This window comes from Microcebus murinus, chromosome 26 (genome assembly GCF_040939455.1).
Source record: "Microcebus murinus isolate Inina chromosome 26, M.murinus_Inina_mat1.0, whole genome shotgun sequence".
Lineage (NCBI taxonomy): Eukaryota > Metazoa > Chordata > Mammalia > Primates > Cheirogaleidae > Microcebus > Microcebus murinus.
In genome coordinates, this window is record NC_134129.1 from 13,118,205 (window position 1) to 13,135,964 (window position 17,760).

General features: G+C 39.1%; 1 long non-coding RNA gene across 1 annotated transcript in view; it reads right to left on the reverse strand.

Moving 5' to 3' along the window:
• Nucleotides 1-17,144, reverse strand: part of LOC105867884 (uncharacterized) — an 89,131-nt gene extending 71,987 nt beyond the window's left edge. The window contains exon 1 of the long non-coding RNA XR_012915073.1: nt 17,051-17,144. This is a non-coding gene — a long non-coding RNA (uncharacterized LOC105867884). The remainder of the gene's footprint in view (nt 1-17,050) is intronic.
• Between the last annotated feature and the right edge of the window lie 616 nt (nt 17,145-17,760).

Consider the following 17,760-nt stretch of genomic DNA (forward strand, 5'->3'; position numbering starts at 1 on the left):
TCTAACTATTGTTTTTTGTGGAGGGATGAATGCTGGTATCTCTTACTCTGTCATCTTGCTGATGTTACTCCTTAGAAATAAACTATAAGGAATGGAGCAGGCAGTTCAGCACCTCAGGCCCGAGGCTGTGCAGAACCCTTAGAGGACCATGGGGAACATAGAACTAGTGCCTTCTGAATGCCACTGGGTACCTTTATCACATACCTTGACCAAAAAAGGAAAAACAATATGTAATTGTTTCCTGAAGGCAACATTTGACATTGAGTGTAAATAAATAATAAATTTTCTACTGAAAACAAAAGCTAAAGATGTGAGATATATAATTTGTGATAAGAAGAAAATACAGGCAATAACAAGACTCTTTGAAGCGAAGCTCTCAAGGTTCTGCCCCCAAAAATAAAATAGTGAATCTAAAACACACAAAAAAGTTCAAGCTAAGATACTAAAGAGAAATAGGAGTAGTGCTCAATAAATAATAAAGTTGATATGGAAAAGTAGGGAAGAGTCATAGAAATACAAACAGTATCTGGATATTGAACTCATTATTTAAATTACGCAAACTCTATAGCATCAAAAACAAAATAAACAAATGGACTTGGAAAATTAGGAAACTTAAAATTTAGGTGAACTCACAAAATTAGATGAAGGAAAATCATAAGAAGTTCAGTGATTCTGATTATGTATATATTGTCTTGAGAGAAGGATTCACATTATTTATCATTATATCCATAGTATATAGCACACTGGCACATTTTGGGTGCTAAACTCACTTGAATAAGAGATGAATAAATAATATGATTCCATAAATCAGTTAATGCATAGTGTCTTATTACAACCTTTATATTTAAAGTCTTTTCTTTTATATTCAACATCCCACATTTCACATATGAGATGTATAGACAAAAAATTATTATTTCCAATTACTTTATTAAAAGAATAGAAACAACTATGTACCAAACAGAGCCAGAATTAAAAACCCAAGTTTCCTGACTCCTGGTCTATCAACCAGGAGTTGATAGACTCCTGAATTAATAAGATAATATAAAGACTCCCTTTTGTTCATGGATACTATTATATCTGTATTATACTATGCCTGAAGACAGAAAAGAAAACAAATCATAGAGAAAATTGTGCTTGAAACATGTAGAAATATATATATATAATATATGAAGAGAAATATATGGAAACCTATATAAATATAGATTTCCTTGTTTAAAAAATTTCTCACAAGAGCAAATGAGAAAGCCAACTAAAATAGGGGAGGAAAGTAGTCTAGCAGACAATATCACTGGGCAAAAATAACTAAAGTATTTAGGAGCAATATAGGGGTTTCTCAATGGCAACAATAAAATGTTGCCAGTAAAAGTGGCAAATTGTTTTCTGAGTAGCATATAAGAAGAAAATAGTATGGAATCTTTCCCTTGCTACATAAATCTATGGAAAATAGATATGCAATAATGATTTTACCATTGTCAGTTTTTCTTGCAAAATAAAATGAAATACCAGGAGCTGTGTCTTAAATAAATTGTACATCCAAAACCTACTGCTTCCCTAATTCTGCACACTCCCTCTCTCCCAGTTTCTCTGTGCAAGTTGCAGTGCAAGTCTTATGTCAGTGAATAACAGAGCTCAAGGCAGAAAGGGGGATATGGGGGAAGAAATAAGAGGGAAGAGAAAGAAAAGGGAAAAAGTTGACTAGTGTACTAGACCTCAATAGTTATTTTCGTAGCAGTACTAAAACATAATATTTTTTTGATGGGAAAATCAACCCATCTCCTTGCTATTGCCATCATGGAAGACAGACAGAAGAGGCAAGTCAATTATTTGCACATTCTTTGCACCATCTCTCTAGAGAAAAAATTGAAAGTGCTGAATTGCTGAACCAGTGATTATCTCCATGAGAAGAGCACTGATTTTTAACCAGCTGAACTGCTAGTTAGATAGAATTGGGTTAGAGATAGTTCAAAAGATAACAGAATTGATTATGATATTGATTTACAGGAATAAAGAAGCAAAACCAACCCTTTACATATAGATTCCCGTAGAAGTTTTCCTTACTACAACACAAATAGGTTTCAAACAGCAGAATATAAACCCTAATAAACAATCTTTCCCATAACCACTCAATGTTCATCACGTGTCTAGAAAGATCCTCCAAGGAAACATAAGGGAGTAGTGTTAGAAGGATGGTGATTTCTTTCTTTCAAAATTTAGGAAGGTTCATAACAATTGAAAGCCCATCAATATGAAGGCTATTTGGTAACAGCTATGAAAATAGAATGGGTATAATAATAAGGCCCAGAAAAACATGAAGCTTTTGATGGAGACATTACAAAAAAAAAGCCAGTAATATGGCAAAGTTTTTTAGCAGTAATTTTTCCTATATGCAAAGCCAAATTAATTCAGGTGACTGTGGTGTTCTCTCTCTCTGTCTCTCTCTCACTCTCTTCATATTTGCACTCCTTTTGGGGGGAAATGGAAGTTCATGACTACCGATAAGAATAAGCTGGAGCAGCATTCCCAAAATACGTTCTGTGAAACAAAAGCTATGTATAAGCTTGTGAAACACAGCACATGATATGCCCTACAATGCATGAGTATAAACTAAAGGCTCTGAGAAGTCCTGCAATATAAACCCTATTTAAAAACATTTGATCTAACACTTGCCAAGCTTTTTTTTTTTTTAATTATTTTTTTTATTTTGGCATATTATGGGGGTACAGATTTTAAGGTTTCAATAAATGCCCATTTCCCCCCCTCCCCCCAAAAGTCTGAGTCTCCATCATGACCATCCCCCAGATGGTGCACATCTCACTCATTATGTATGTATATACCCGCCCCCCTCCCCCCTCCCACCTGCCCAATACCCTATTACTGTAGCACCTATGTGTCCACTTAGGTGCTACTCAGTTAATACCAGTTTGCTGGAGAATATATCTGGTGCTTGTTTTTCCATTCTTGGGATACTTCACTTAGTAGTATGGGTTCCAGCTCTAACCAGGAAAATATAAGATGTGCTATATCACCATTGTTTCTAAGAGCTGAATAGTACTCCATGGTGTACATATACCACATTTTATTAATCCATTCTTGGATGGATGGGCACTTGGGCTGTTTCCACAGCCTTGCAATTATGAATTGTGCTGCTATAAACATTCGAGTGCAGGTGTCTTTTTTGTAGAGTGTCACTGGATCATTTGGGTAGATGCCCAGCAATGGGATTGCTGGATCAAATGGTAGATTCACTTGTATTGCTTTAAGGTATCTCCATATTGCTTTCCACAGAGGTTGAACTAGTTTGCAGTCCCACCAGCAGTGTAGGAGTGTTCCTCTCTCTCCGCAACCACGCCAGCATTTATTGTTTGGAGATTTTTTGATAAAGGCCATTCTCACTGGGGTTAAGTGATATCTCATTGTGGTTTTGATTTGCATTTCCCTGATGATTAGAGATGTTGAGCATTTCTTCATATGTTTGTTGGCCATTCTTCTGTCTTCTTTAGAAAAATTTCTGTTCAAGTCCTTTGCCCACTTTTTAATGGGGTTATTTGATTTTTTTCTTCCTAATTTTCGTGAGTTCTAAGTATATTCTAGTTATCAGTCCCTTATCAGATGCATAGGATGCAAAAATTTTCTCCCATTCTGTAGGTTGTCTGTTTACTTTCATGACTATTTCTTTGGCTGTGCAGAAGCTTTGTAGTTTGATCATGTCCCATTTATCTATTTTTGTTGCTGCTGTGATTGCCTTTGGGGACTTCTTCATAAACTCTTTGCCCAGGCCGATGTCTAGGAGAGTGTTTCCAACTTTTTCCTCTAGAGTTCTAATAGTTTCATATCTTAGGTTTAAGTCTGTTATCCAGCGTGAGTTGGTTTTTGTGAGAGGTGAAAGGTGTGGGTCCTGTTTTAGCCTTCTACAGGTGGCTATCCAGTTTTCCCAGCACCATTTATTGAAGAGGGATTCTTTTCCCCAGCGTATGTTTTTGTCTGCTTTGTCAAAGATGAGATGGCTATATGAGGATGGTTTTATATCAGGATTCTCACATCTGTTCCACTAGTCAATATTCCTGTTTTTGTGCCAATACCATATTGTTTTAATTACTACAGCTTTGTAGTATAGTTTGATATCTGGCATATTAATGCCTCCCATTTTGTTTTTGTTGCCTAGAATTGCTCTTGATATTCGGGGTCTTCTTTGGTTCCATACGAAGCGTAAAAGTATTTTTTCTATATCTGTGAAGAATGCTGATGGGATTTTAATAGGTATTGCATTGAATCTGTAGATCAGTTTGGGTAGTATAGACATTTTGATGATATTGAGTCTGCCGATCCACGAGCATGGTATGGATTTCCATCTGTTTACATCCTCTGCTATTTCCTTCCTCAGTGTTTCATAGTTCTCCCTGTAGAGGTCTTTTACCTCTTTGGTTAAATATATTCCTAGGTACTTTAATTTCTTTGTTGCTATTGTGAAGGGAATTGAGTCTTTGATTTGGTTCTCAATTAGATTGTTGTTGGCGTATATGAATGCCTCTGATTTCTGTGTATTGATTTTGTATCCTGAGACTTTACTAAATTCATTGATCAGTTCCAGGAGTTTCTTGGTTGAATCCATGGGGTTTTCTAGATACAATATCATATCATCAGCAAACAGTGAAAGTTTGATCTCTTCTGCCCCTATTTGGATACCTTTGATTCCATTTTCCTGTCTGATTGCTGTAGCCAAGACTTCCAGCACTATGTTGAACAGAAGTGGAGATAGTGGGCAGCCTTGTCTGGTTCCAGTTCTAAGTGGGAATGATTTCAATCTTTCCCCATTCAGTATGATGTTGGCTATGGGTCTGTCATATATGGCTTGTATCATTTTTAGGTATGTCCCTTCTATGCCTATTTTCTTAAGTGTTCGTATCATGAAAGGGTGTTGAATTTTGTCAAAAGCTTTTTCTGCATCTATTGAAAGAATCATGTGGTCTTTGTTTTTGCTTCTGTTGATGTGGTGAATTGCATTTATAGATTTACGTATGTTGAACCATCCCTGCATCCCTGGGATGAAGCCCACTTGGTCGTGGTGGATTACTTTTTTGATAAGTGTCTGGATTCGGTTAGCTAAGATTTTGTTGAAAATTTTTGCATCTATATTCATTAGGGATATTGGTCTGTAGTTTTCTTTTTTTGTTGCATCCTTTCCTGGTTTTGGTATCAGAGTAATATTCGCTTCATAAAAGGTGTCGGGGAGGTTTCCGTTCTTCTCGATGTTGTGGAATAGTTTCTGCAAGATAGGTACTAGTTCTTCTTTGTAAGTATGGTAAAATTCAGGTGTGAAGCCATCTGGACCGGGACTTTTCTTTTTAGGGAGATTTTTAATTGCTGTTTCTATTTCAGCTGTTGAGATTGGTCTGTTCAGGGAATCTATTTCTTCCTGGTTGAGCCTAGGGAGGCTGTGTGTTTCTAGAAATTTGTCCATTTCCTCCACATTTTCCAGTTTGTGTGCATAAAGATTTTTGTAGTATTCATAAATTGTATCTTGTATCTCTTTGGGATCAGTTGTGATATCTCCTTTTTTATTCCTGATGGAGCTTATTAGAGATTTCTCTTTTCTGCTTTTCGTTAGCTTAGCCAATGGCGTGTCAATTTTGTTTATTTTTTCAAAGAACCAACTTTTTGTTTTATTAATCTCCTGAATAGCTTTCCTGTTTTCAATTTCGTTTAGTTCTGATTTGATCTTGTTGATTTCACTTCTTCTGCTGGGTTTGGGGTTGGTCTGTTCTTCTTTTTCCAGCTCTTTGAGTCGTTTCATTAGATTGTCTATTTGTTATCTTCTTGCCTTTTGGTTATAGGCATTTATGGAGATAAACTTTCCTCTCAGAACTGCTTTAGCTGTGTCCCAGAGGAGTTGATAACTTGTCTCTCCATTGTCGTTTTCTTCATAGAAGTTTTTTATTTCCGTCTTGATTTCTTCATTTACGAAGTAATCATTTAGTAGGAGGTTGTTTAGTTTCCACGTTTTTGTGTAGAAATGTGAGTTTCTGTTAGGGTTGATTTCTAGTTTTATTCCACTGTGATCTGAGAAAGTACATGGTATGATTTCTATTTTTTTAAATTTCTTGAGATTTTCTTTGTGTCCTAGGATATGGTCAATCTTAGAGAATGTCCCGTGAGCTGATGAGAAGAACGTATATTCAGTGGATTTTGGGTAGAATGTTCTGTAGATGTCTGTCAGACCCAATTGTTCTAGAGTTTTGTTTAAGTCCATTATTTCTTTATTAATTTTCTGTTTGGAGGATCTGTCTCGTGCCGTCAGTGGGGTGTTGAAATCTCCGGTGATTATGGAGTTGCTATTAATCCATTTGCTTAGCTCCAGTAAGGTTTGCTTTATGAATCTGGGTGCACCTAAGTTGGGTGCATATATATTTAAAATTGTTATCTCTTCTTGATGGACTGTGCCCTTCACCATTATATAATGACCCTCTTTGTCTTTTACTACTTTTGTTGGTTTAAAAACTAAATCGTCTGAAATTAGAACTGCCACACCCGCCTTCTTTTGGCTTCTATTTGCTTGGAATATTGATCTCCACCCTTTTATTTTTAGTCTATGTGCATCCTTGCAGGTTAAATGTGTTTCCTGAAGACAGCATATACTTGGCCTGTATTTTCTTATCCATTCAGCCAGCCTATGTCTTTTGAGTGGAGAGTTTAAGCCATTCACATTTATTGAGAGAACTGATAGGTAAGGTAGATTACTGATCATTCTGTTGGGTTGGATGTTGTTGCTATGATTTCTGTCTTGAGCCATTGTAATATCTGGCCTTTAATATCTTTGGGTTTTGGTTGTTTTTATATCCGTGGATTATTATTATGATGTTCCGTGCATAACGCTGTTTTAAGTACTTCTTGTAGGGCTGGTCTTGTCTTGGTGAATTCTCTGAGCCTTTGCTTGTCTGAGAATGTTTTTATTTCTCCTTCATATACGAAGCTTAGTTTTGCAGGGAATAATATTCTAGGCTGGGCATTGTTTTGTTTCAAAAGAGTGAGGATGGGGCCCCAGTCTCTCCTTGCTTGTAAAGTCTCATTAGAGAAGTCTGATGTTATTCGAATTGGCTTTCCCTTGTATGTCACTTGCTTCTTTTGTCTTACAGCTCTTAGAAGGGCCTCTTTAGTTGATACTTTGGTCAGTCTGATGACTGCATGACGTGACGTCTTCCTGTTTGCATTGAATCTCCCAGGGGTCCTCTGGGCTTCTTGAACTTGTATATCGAGATTTTGAGCAAGGCCTGGGAAATTTTCCTCTATTATATCTTCAAAAAGCTTGTCCAGCCCTTGAGTGTTGTCTTCCTCCCCTTCGGCTAAACCTATGACCCTCACGTTAGGTTTTTTCACATAATCCCACAGCTCTTGTAGGCTTTGGTCTTTTCTCTTGTTTCTCTGCTGTATTTCTGTGACTGATTTATTTAATTGGAAGGTGTTATCTTCAAGCTCTGAGATTCTTTCTTCTGCTTGATCTACCCTGTTCTTGAGACTTTCCACAGTATTTTGTAGTTCTCTGAGTTGATTCTTCATCTCCAGGACTTCGGTTAAAGTTTTCTTCACTGTGTCAATCTCTTTGTTGTACCTTTGTTCCATTTCTTGGAGGTTTTTTGTGTTTTCTTGGTGTTGGTTATTGAGTTGTTGTTGCAGCTGGGTGAGTGTTCTTATGATCCACATACGAAATTCCACTTCTGTCATATTGGTTGCCTGATTTTGGTCGGTGTCCGTTTCTAGGGGGCTGGTGCTCCTCCTTGGGGGTGTGTTTTCCGTTTGGTTCTTCATATTTCCTGAGTTCTTTCGCTGACTTCTTCCCATGTCGATCAGTTGTTGTTTCTTTCCTTAGGTTAATGTTTGGGTATTCACACACCTTGTTTAGTTTCTGAGGCATTAGGTGGTGCCTGTGGGTGAAATTGGACCACTCCCTGTATATTGAGTCAGTGGATGCCGTGGAAAGGCTGTGCAAGATGCCGTCCCTGTCAGTAGGTGGCGTTTGCTTGGAGGAACAGGCTATGGTGTTGATTTTGAGTCCTGTTATCAGCTCTCGTTCTGGGCGGAGCTGGGTTGGATAAGCCTGCCCTCAGGCCGTTAGCAGGGGTCAAAGTTCTGTTCTCAGCTTCCAGGGAAAGCTGTCAGGGCGGGGCTGGAATGGTCCCGCTCAGCCAGAAAGTCTGGGTGTGGGGGTGGGGCTGTCTGAGACCCGCAGTCTGCAGCAGGCCTCGCTTCTTTCCACCCTCCCCAACTCTGCAGCTACTCCTGGGCCTCTGCCAGCAGGCCAGACCACAAGCCACCAGGCCTCCCCGGACTGTGATGCCGGCGGGGAGGTTCCCTGCACAGGAACGCCACCTGGGTTGGGCGCACGGCCTCCTCCTGGGAGGAGGGTTGCCCTCTAGGGCGCCGATCCACCCCTGGAGGCACAGAGCCCTCAGTAGGCTGTTCACGTATAACCCTTCTGTGCCCCGGGCAATGCTAGCCCTCGGTGCAGGGGATCTGGTCTGCAGGTCCGACCTCTGGGTCCCAGAGTTCAAACTGTATTCCCACCAGGGAGAGGATTTCCGGTCCTAATTCACCCACAGGGAGCCCAAGCTGGGTCTATGTCTCTCAGCCTCTGAGTCGGCACCGTTTTCCTGGGAACACGGTGCCAGCAGCACCTGGGAGGGCGGGCGGGGTCCCAAACGGGAAGGTCCCGTTCCCTGGAGGTGCCTCCGGCTGGTGGCTGTATTGTCTCTCTGGGCAGCCGCGGGTAGGGTCGGCGGAGGGGAGGAGGAGGCAATACGGCGCCTGCCGCGTGGCTCGGGTCCATGCACACGGAGGTGCCCGGAGGAAGTTGGGAACCTGGTGCCACGTCTGCTACAGGCTCACCGTTGGCAGGCGGCGGCAGTCTCTGGGCTGGTGTCCGCAGGTCTCTCCACCCGCTGGGGAGCCCACCAGCAGACCCGAATGCAGGGGAGGGGAAACAGCAGATCCACCTACCCTTGCCGCTGGTCTCCGGGCTGCTCCGGTGGTCTCAGCCTCCAGTTCTCCTCCGCAGCCTCCTCCCGTGGAGTCTCCTGGGGTCTCAGGTACCCCTCCTTCCGGCCCTTGTCCGCTGTATGCTCGTCTTCTTGCTTCTTTCCTCTAGTTTCTGCTAGAATCGGTCTTTTTGCAGAGACCCTCTGTCTGGCGGTGTTATTCGTCCGCCATCTTGCTCCGCCCCCCCCCAAACTTTTTGACATAGTTACCTCCTTTGTATATGAAACTAACTTACATCCTATGGGATGAGTATTCCACATCACACGGTTTGAGAAATACTGAGCTAAAGGTTTTGAGATGCAGAGCTGGCCAATGTTGTCAAGGGGAGTTGGGGGAAGGGGATTTTTCTGGCTTTTTATTCTTTTTGGTATCCAGCTTCCACATAATATTTATGGTGTAACAGGCTTTAAAAAAAACTGAATTTCAATTTAATCAATTACAAAGCATGTTAGAAACAAATAAATTATAAATTTTAATGTCCCTGGATAATGCCAACTTGATTATGAAGCAATATAGCAAGACAATATGAGAAAAAGCAAGTACATTTTATTATGTTTGAAACAACTATAAAGAACAGATTTTTACATGAACTATGGTTATTAATACAGAAATTTTATCAGAGGAATGTGAGCCAATAGCATGTGTATCATCATTTATTAGTCCTGAAGGAACAGCATTTGAATAATCATTCATTAATGAGAAACTAATGGTAATAAATTCACCACTTTACTTTTAGACTCTCAATTGCTCACTATTTTCCTTAGACTGTATTGCAGATCTTAGAGAAATCTAGAAGGGCCATGAAATCTAACAAGAGGTGTGGGTATTCATTTAAGTGTGTATGGGAATTTATATGGCAAGGTGGCAATTCTGTTTTAGGGGGCGTGTGTAATGGCTGGCATTTGCATAATATCTACCAACCTGGAAGAAAACAAAGCTAAAATCCCACCCCACATCATGTTCATAAACAAAATCTTAATACAATGAGTATCTAATTCTAAAAATGAAGCAATAAAAATATTAGAAGAAACCTTAGAATGATATCTGAATAATTTTGGGATAGGAAAGAACTAAAGTGAGACAGGAAGCCTAGAAGTCACAGACAGAAAATTAAATGCATTCAGCTATGTAAAGAATTTAGCCAACATGGTGGCTCACGCCTGTAATTCCAGCAACTCAGGAAGCCGAGGTGAGAAGATCACTTGAGGCTATGAGTTCAAGACCAGCCTGGGCAACAGAGTGAGACCCTGTCTCTAAAAAACTAAATAAACAAATTTCAAAAATCAGCTGTGCATGGTGGCACATGCGTATAGTCCCAGCTACTAGGGAAGGTGAAATGGAAGGATCTCTAGAGCCCAGGGGTTCAAGGTTACAGTGAGCTGTGATAGCATCACTGTACTCCAGCCCGGGCAACAGAAATTTCATTTAGAAAAATGTACCAAAAAATGAAAATATAAACGAACTGAGGAAAATATCTGTGACACATAGAAGACATACAGAGTTAGTATCTCTAATGTGTAAAGAAGAAAAAAAAGAAACTGGGAGAAAAATTAAAATCTATCCAAAGAGTCTAGAGGACACACAAATGGCTAACAAACGTGAAAAAGTGCTCCGTCTCACTAGTAATTAGGAAAGTGCAAGTTATATTCAAAACAGCACTCCATTTTTCACAAATGGCTAGTTATGAGTGGCAAAAGAGGGCTACTACCCAGGATGAGAGGAAACAAACACTCATCAACAACTTTGGTGGACGCGTGGATAGTGGAAGTTTTGCAGATGAGGATATGACAAACTTTCGGAAACCTGTTTACAATGTTTATTAAAATGAAAAGAACATTTTTGTTTTCCCCAGAAATTCATACATTAATTCCAGAATTAAAGAAGAAACCACTGGTACATAAGAGAATCTATATGAGAATGCTTAGCATTGTTAGCAATAATAATAAAAATGGAAAACACATGAATGTCTATCAGTAGGAAAGGAAATTTACAAGATTATGAAGCCATTTTTTAAATGATCTGGTTCTGTGTATACTGACCTGAGGGATATCCATGATTCACTAACATGTAAGCTTTGTGAGGGCAGGAAGTTACCCAACTTGTTAACCATTGTATTTCCTGTGCCTAAAACAACCGCCTGGCACATAGAGCTAATGACTACTTTGGAATGGATATATTGCCAAATTTTTAAAAACCATATATTAATATATATATAGTATAAGAATGTGTAGAAGAACACATATTATTTCAGTTTGTAAAAATGTTAAAATGTGGATATACATATATTTTTAATATTTATATCTATATATATATATGTATGTATCCATAGAAATAAGGTACAAACATACATCCTTGACTGTTAGCATTGGCTTTTTTACTTAAAGAGACAGGAAGTAGAGGGAATTATTAGCTTTCTCTTTACAAAAGCATTTAATTTTTTTCACCTTTTATAACAGGAATGTATTTACATTAGCAGGGTTTTTTTCTAATCAAAGAACAAAAATTCTAAAGTGAAAGAGTCTGTAGGTTTATTAAAGACCATTAATAAGAGCTGACATAGAAAGGACAATTCAAATTATATTCCTCAGGGATCTTTTCTGCTCACCCCCATTGGATCTAACCGTCTCACACAGACTAGTTTAAACAAAGAATGATCTATACTTCAGAGCTGATGAGCAAATGTCTGGTTGCTACTATACATTTATCAAGACACCCTATTAAGGTAAACAAATGAGCAGGAAAATAAAAATGTAGATCATCCATCCTAGATAAAACACAAAGAGAGCCACCAAGCCTGCACAAATGAATCCTGGTTCTATCTGTTCGTCTTTGCTGTTAATTACATGGCTGAAGATGGGAAATGAGTTTGTTGGTGTCTCAAATGCCGGCAGTACTCTAGCCACTGCAGAGAAAGGAAGCAGGACATACTGAGACATGCCGAGTTTACCTTAGCACAGAGAAAGGGGGTGAGGGAGGGGGGACAGGCCTTGCTGGTTATTCCTTGCTCACTGCAGAGATAAAAGACACACGTTTGGATGAAAGTCAAAGGAAGGGAAAATAAACCCTCAACTCAGACGGTTGGAATCTCTTAAAAAAAAGGAGTTTGGGCACTGCTCTTGGATAGAATAGCAATTAAAAAGAGAAATGTTACTTGTCCCGTAGAATATTAAATCCATTTAAGAAAAAATAAAAAGGAATGTAATGTCTTCATCTACAAAAGAATGTGGGTAGACTTTGAAGCATTCTAGAGACAATATCTTGGGGAGGCCGATTTTCTTGTCTTCTTAATGCCGAAAGGATGGAATTAATCTGTTCGAATTAAAGATCCCCTCAAAAAGATCTCTCTCACTTTACTCCAATAAAAAAAAAAAACTTGTCATAAAAATATATATCATAAGTAAATGTTGAAGTGCATCATTTCCTTATAATGTTTTTTATTTTATCAATAAATTAATATTGTTAATGTCATTCATTTTCCAAGAAGACGACACGAGGATTTATGCTGGTCTTTGAAACATTCTGCTTTCATCTTAGGAGGAGCCCAGTTTAAGCTTTGAAATATGTATGCTGGATCATGGGCTTCTAGCCAAGGTGCACCTAATTAATCAGAAGATCAAATGTGTGCTCAGTGGGAGGCACAACTACAAAACCACAGGTGGTAGCCAACGGCTCCATTTAATAAAGGTTGCACAAACAGAGTGCTGTGAGGGGCCTCCTGTCACCTGCACACGGCTCACTGCCACTTTGTCATTGACACGAGAACAGTTACCGTGTCACAAAGCTTCTCATTTTGCCGAAGTTTAAATCTCTAATCCTTAGAGTCACTCCATAACGTCGGAATAGAGAAAGTAAAATCTGTTTGTTTAGTGTGTTGTTGTTATTGTTGAATTTATTGCTGGCTTATCCTGAGAACATAAAAACTTATGATTCTGTTAAATAGACAGGCAGGCGGTTAAATAGTGTTGGCAGTTAAGGACACACGTTTTAAAGTGAGATGGAACTGGAGTCAGATAATAATAAACTACCTCTGCTGATGATTAGCTGTGTGATATTAGAGAAGCTGTTCTCTCTAAGCTACTTATTCTTATCTATAATATAGAGTAAGATCCACCCTGTAAGTCACTGTAATGATTAAATAGTATATCTTATATAAATTTATTGTATACAGAATGCATTTGACATATGGTAACAAAAAAACTTGGAAGTCAGACAGGGGCTGAGGAGAAGAGGAAAAAGAATCATGAATTTTCTCCAGATGAAGGTTTAAGAAAATCCAAGTACTACAAACACATTTTTACTGTGGATTAATTTCCCCAAATCATTTTCCTCTAACAGTCCTACAGGGTCTATTTCTCAATCCTAAAGCCTAAATCCATGGAAAGATTTAACAGATTTGGGAAAATGAGGCAGGTGCTTTTCAGTGGTCATTCTTTCCAGTGTTTGCTTTGGTCTACATGTATTAGACATCTACTTTCATTCAATTAAGAAAAGGAATAGTGATAGAAGAAATAGAATTGAAAGAATGTGGATTGTCATCCTCTAATGAAAATTGGTAAAAATCTAATTGATATCAAAAAGACAACAACATAGTCGTATACCTGGGTCAGTGCACTAAGAAAAAGATATTAAAAGGAAACCTGTCTTTAGTTGCCTAAAAGAGGGCACAGTGCTCTGCTTTTTTGCTGTATTATGGAGCACAGACAAGATACATCTGGATTTGAATTCTCCCAGTGACTGTGGCCAAGTCAATTAACCTCTCTGTATTTCCCTGTCCACATTGTAGAAGTGAAGCTAGAATAGGGCCCACCTCATTAAAGTGGACCATGGAATCTGCATGTTTAGTGATCTTGATGATTTTTTTGCACATTGAAGTTTAAAATCCACTGCTCTAGAGTCACGCTTTTAAAAATAGCAATTTTTAATAGCATGCTTTTAAAAATAGCAAATAAAATATTTCTAATACCCAAGCTAAGTGAGTTAATGTGCCTTTACTGAATTATTATTCTGGGTACACTTAGTAACTAGATCTTTTATCGTAAATAGGAGAGCTTAGCATATGTTTACATTGTGTGTGTGTGTGTGTGTGTGTGTGTGTGTGTGTGTGTGTGTGTGTGTGTGTTCTCAGCAAGATGAAAGAAAGAAATAAGGAGGAGAAAAAGAAAACACCCACATGATTCAAAGTGGATTTTTCCATTAAGTGTCTGTTGGCTGTGGCTGCGTGATAACACTTGTGAATATGATACTAATGATGCAGTTGCCTAATGGGCTTGACACAAATAATGCAGAAAATTACAAATAATGCAGACTCAATTACCGCTGAATGCAGGCAAAAGGCAATCGAAGACATAACACACTTCGTTCTATGTTATCCCCATTCCTTCTACACAGTTAAGATAGGCCTATGGCTAGAGAAATTCCCTTTTTCAATTATTTTCCATGTCCTCTCAAAGGCATTTTCCTCCTCCACATTCTTTGACTCATCCCAATATTGGGGCCAATAGTTATTTATATAATGTTTATGTAGCCCAATTCCTATCATGGAAGAGACAAACACATCCATATTGGCTTTGGGAGAAGAAATTAACCTGTCTTGCAGGCTTCGTAGAGGTTATATTCAGTGATAGCTACCTTTTACACATACCATTTCAGTTAATTTTTATGATTACCGTATAAAATAAGTTTTATTATTTCCATTTAAGGATAAGGAAGCTAGAATCTCGAAGAGCTCAAGAAATTGGAGCGAGTTACTTGGACTAGTAAATAACACAGTGAAATTCAAACTAGATTTGCCTGATTTTCAAAAGTCATGTGTTTTTGGCTACCAGGAATAAAGCCAGGGCTATTGACTAGCAAAGTTTCCCAGTTGCAGGCAACAAAACGGAGACTTGGCAGACATAAGCACACAAGGAATTTACCAAAAGACTTACGGGGGAGTTCACAGAATCGTTGGGAAGGCTGAAGAACCGTGCTGGAGTTGCAGACGCGAAAGCAGCGACTCATCATGCCACAGAACTCGTCCAGGGCGGGAACAGCCACCACTGGAGCTGGCGTGGTCATGAGAGGCTGGTGTCACTGCCAGGACACCCTGGGAACCATGCTTGCTGCTGCCATCCTCACTCCCAAAAGAGTCCTCCCCATGATCTCTGCTTCTCCGCATGACCAAGCTCCCAGTTGTTTAATCCTTGCTTTACACATTATCTCATTCAATGTATTTGGTGTGCATTATCTCATTTATTCCTCTCAAGGTCTCTGTGGAAGTGTACACTCGTTATCCTCAATTTGCAGACCAGGAGTGGAAGTTCTGACAAGGTAGGTGACTTGCCCAGGATCACAAAGCCAGCAGGTGGTGTAGCTGGTTGAGCCACTTCACTCACAGTTGTCAGTGACATGCTTTGAAGTATCCCAAGAATGGAGAAACAAGCACCACATGTACTCACCAGCAAATTGGTATTAACTGATCAGCATTAAGTGGACACATAAGAATTACATTTATCGGGTATTGGGCAGGTGGGAGGGGGGAGGAGGGGACAGGTATATGCATACATAATGAGTGAGATGTGCACCGTCTGGGGGATGGTCACTCTTGAAGCTCAGACTTGTGGGGGGTGGGGACAAGGGCAATATACGCAACCTTAAAATTTGTACCCCCATAATATGCTGAAATGAAAAAATAAATACATAAAGGGCCATGATTTTGAAACCATAAAAATCTGAATTCAAATCCTGGCTCTTCAAATCTCTACTCTGAAAAAGAAGAGAGAAAGTCTGGAGCTGTGCATCTAATTGGTGGAGACTAAACCATATGGTCATGCCCCAGGTTTGAAGGAGGCCAAAAGCACTAGTATCTGGCATTTACAGATTTTTTTTGGTGAGAAATGTGCTCTGACTCTCAGTCCACTTATGAAAATCACAAACACAGAAAGTGGGATCAGATATGGACGGCAGGAAAAAAAGATCAACATCTACAATAATCCACCTTTTTGGTTGCCGAACACCAATATATATTCGTTTTCCATATGTATACACTACATCTTCTAAATTTTTCTCCTCGAACACAATACAACTAACTAGCACATAGCCAAAAATATATTGACTGGCTATCCACACCAACCTTATCAGTTACTGTATCCAATGTCAAGTCCAGGGTCTCTGAAGGATGCCCATTCCTCATCTAGGTTTATATGGTCCAGTGTTTTTATTCAATAACACATGGGTTTAATTTCAAAGTTAACCCACTACCAATGCACCCTTTATAAAACATTAGGGGAAAAGGTTGGGAATGATAAAAAATTTGTTAAGGTTAGTAAAACATACTATCTAAGTCAAAATAGACTACATTACACTACAGTAACCACCCCCAAACCACAGTGACTTCCAAGAACAAAGATGTATTTCTCACTTGCGCATGTTTATTGTGGGTGAGCTGTAACTCTCTCCACATAGTCTATACTTGTGAAACTCATTTTGATGGAGCAACCTCTATCTAAAATATCGCTAATCTCCTGGCATAAGAAAAAGAACACAGAGAACCACTCCCTGACTTAAATTTCTGCCAGTAGTAATTCACATCACTTTTGCTCACTTTCCACTGACCAAAGATATTAAGACAGTTAAGTCTGAAGTTAGTGGGGTGGAAAAATACATTTTCTTTCCCCAGGGGGAACTAGGAAATATTTTGGAGTACAGGAATATCTCCCATACCTACAGTTTTAAATTCTAGTCACAGCAAGGAAGATGAAATAGACGTTTCTGTATATGGTTACAAGGCCACAGTTTGTATTTAATTACTTTTTTTCCCCCCACTCTTCACTTCATCATTGCTTTGCCCTCAAGCCCTCAGCCATCACTTCAGAAGGTTGGGATTCTTTAACTGGTAGGCTTAACATGACAATAATGAGAGGCACCACAGGGGAAATTCTAGGTTTCCTCCTCTCTTAGTTTGCTTTGTGCTACTATACCAGAACACTTGAGACTGGGTAATTTAATTTAAAAAAAAAAGAAAAGAAACAAATTTATTGCTCACAGTTCTGAAGGCTGTGAAGTCCAAGATCAAGGCGCTGGTATGTTCAGTGTCTGTTGAGGGCTGTTCTCAGCCTACAAGATGGTGCCTTGAATGCTGTGTCCTTGGGAAGGGAGGAATACTATGTCCTCACATGGCAGAAGGCCGAAGGACAAAAATGGGGAACCTCCCTCTGCCAAACCCTTTTATAACAACATTAATCCATTCATGACTTAAATACCTCCCAAAAGGCCCAGCCTTCCGACACTGTTGCATTGAGGATTAAGTTTCCGACATGAATTTTCAGGGACATGTTCAGAACATGGCACTTCCATTCTTCCCTGGCCCCATTGTATAGAATATACCATATTTAGACCTTGTCAATCGGGATCAATCATTGTGGCCAGTGCTCTGCCCCTTTTCAATCTATTCACCAGGGTCAAAAAGAGCCCAAAATGTCTTAGCTTCCAAATTATTGGAACCACAGTAGTAATCTCTAATGGAAAAATCTCCTGCTTGTGTAAAAAATATCTAAACTCATAAAATTTAGAGTCACAAGGATAGCCAGAAAAAAAATTACAAATTAATCAATAGGCATAATAGAAAAACACACCCCTCTTTCTTTTACTCCTTATATTCAGATCTGGGTATTCTGGCTTCTAATGAAACAACTACATGTATTGGTCCCTGATTCAGTAAACAAAACACAACCTGTATGGCAGTACCTTAAACAT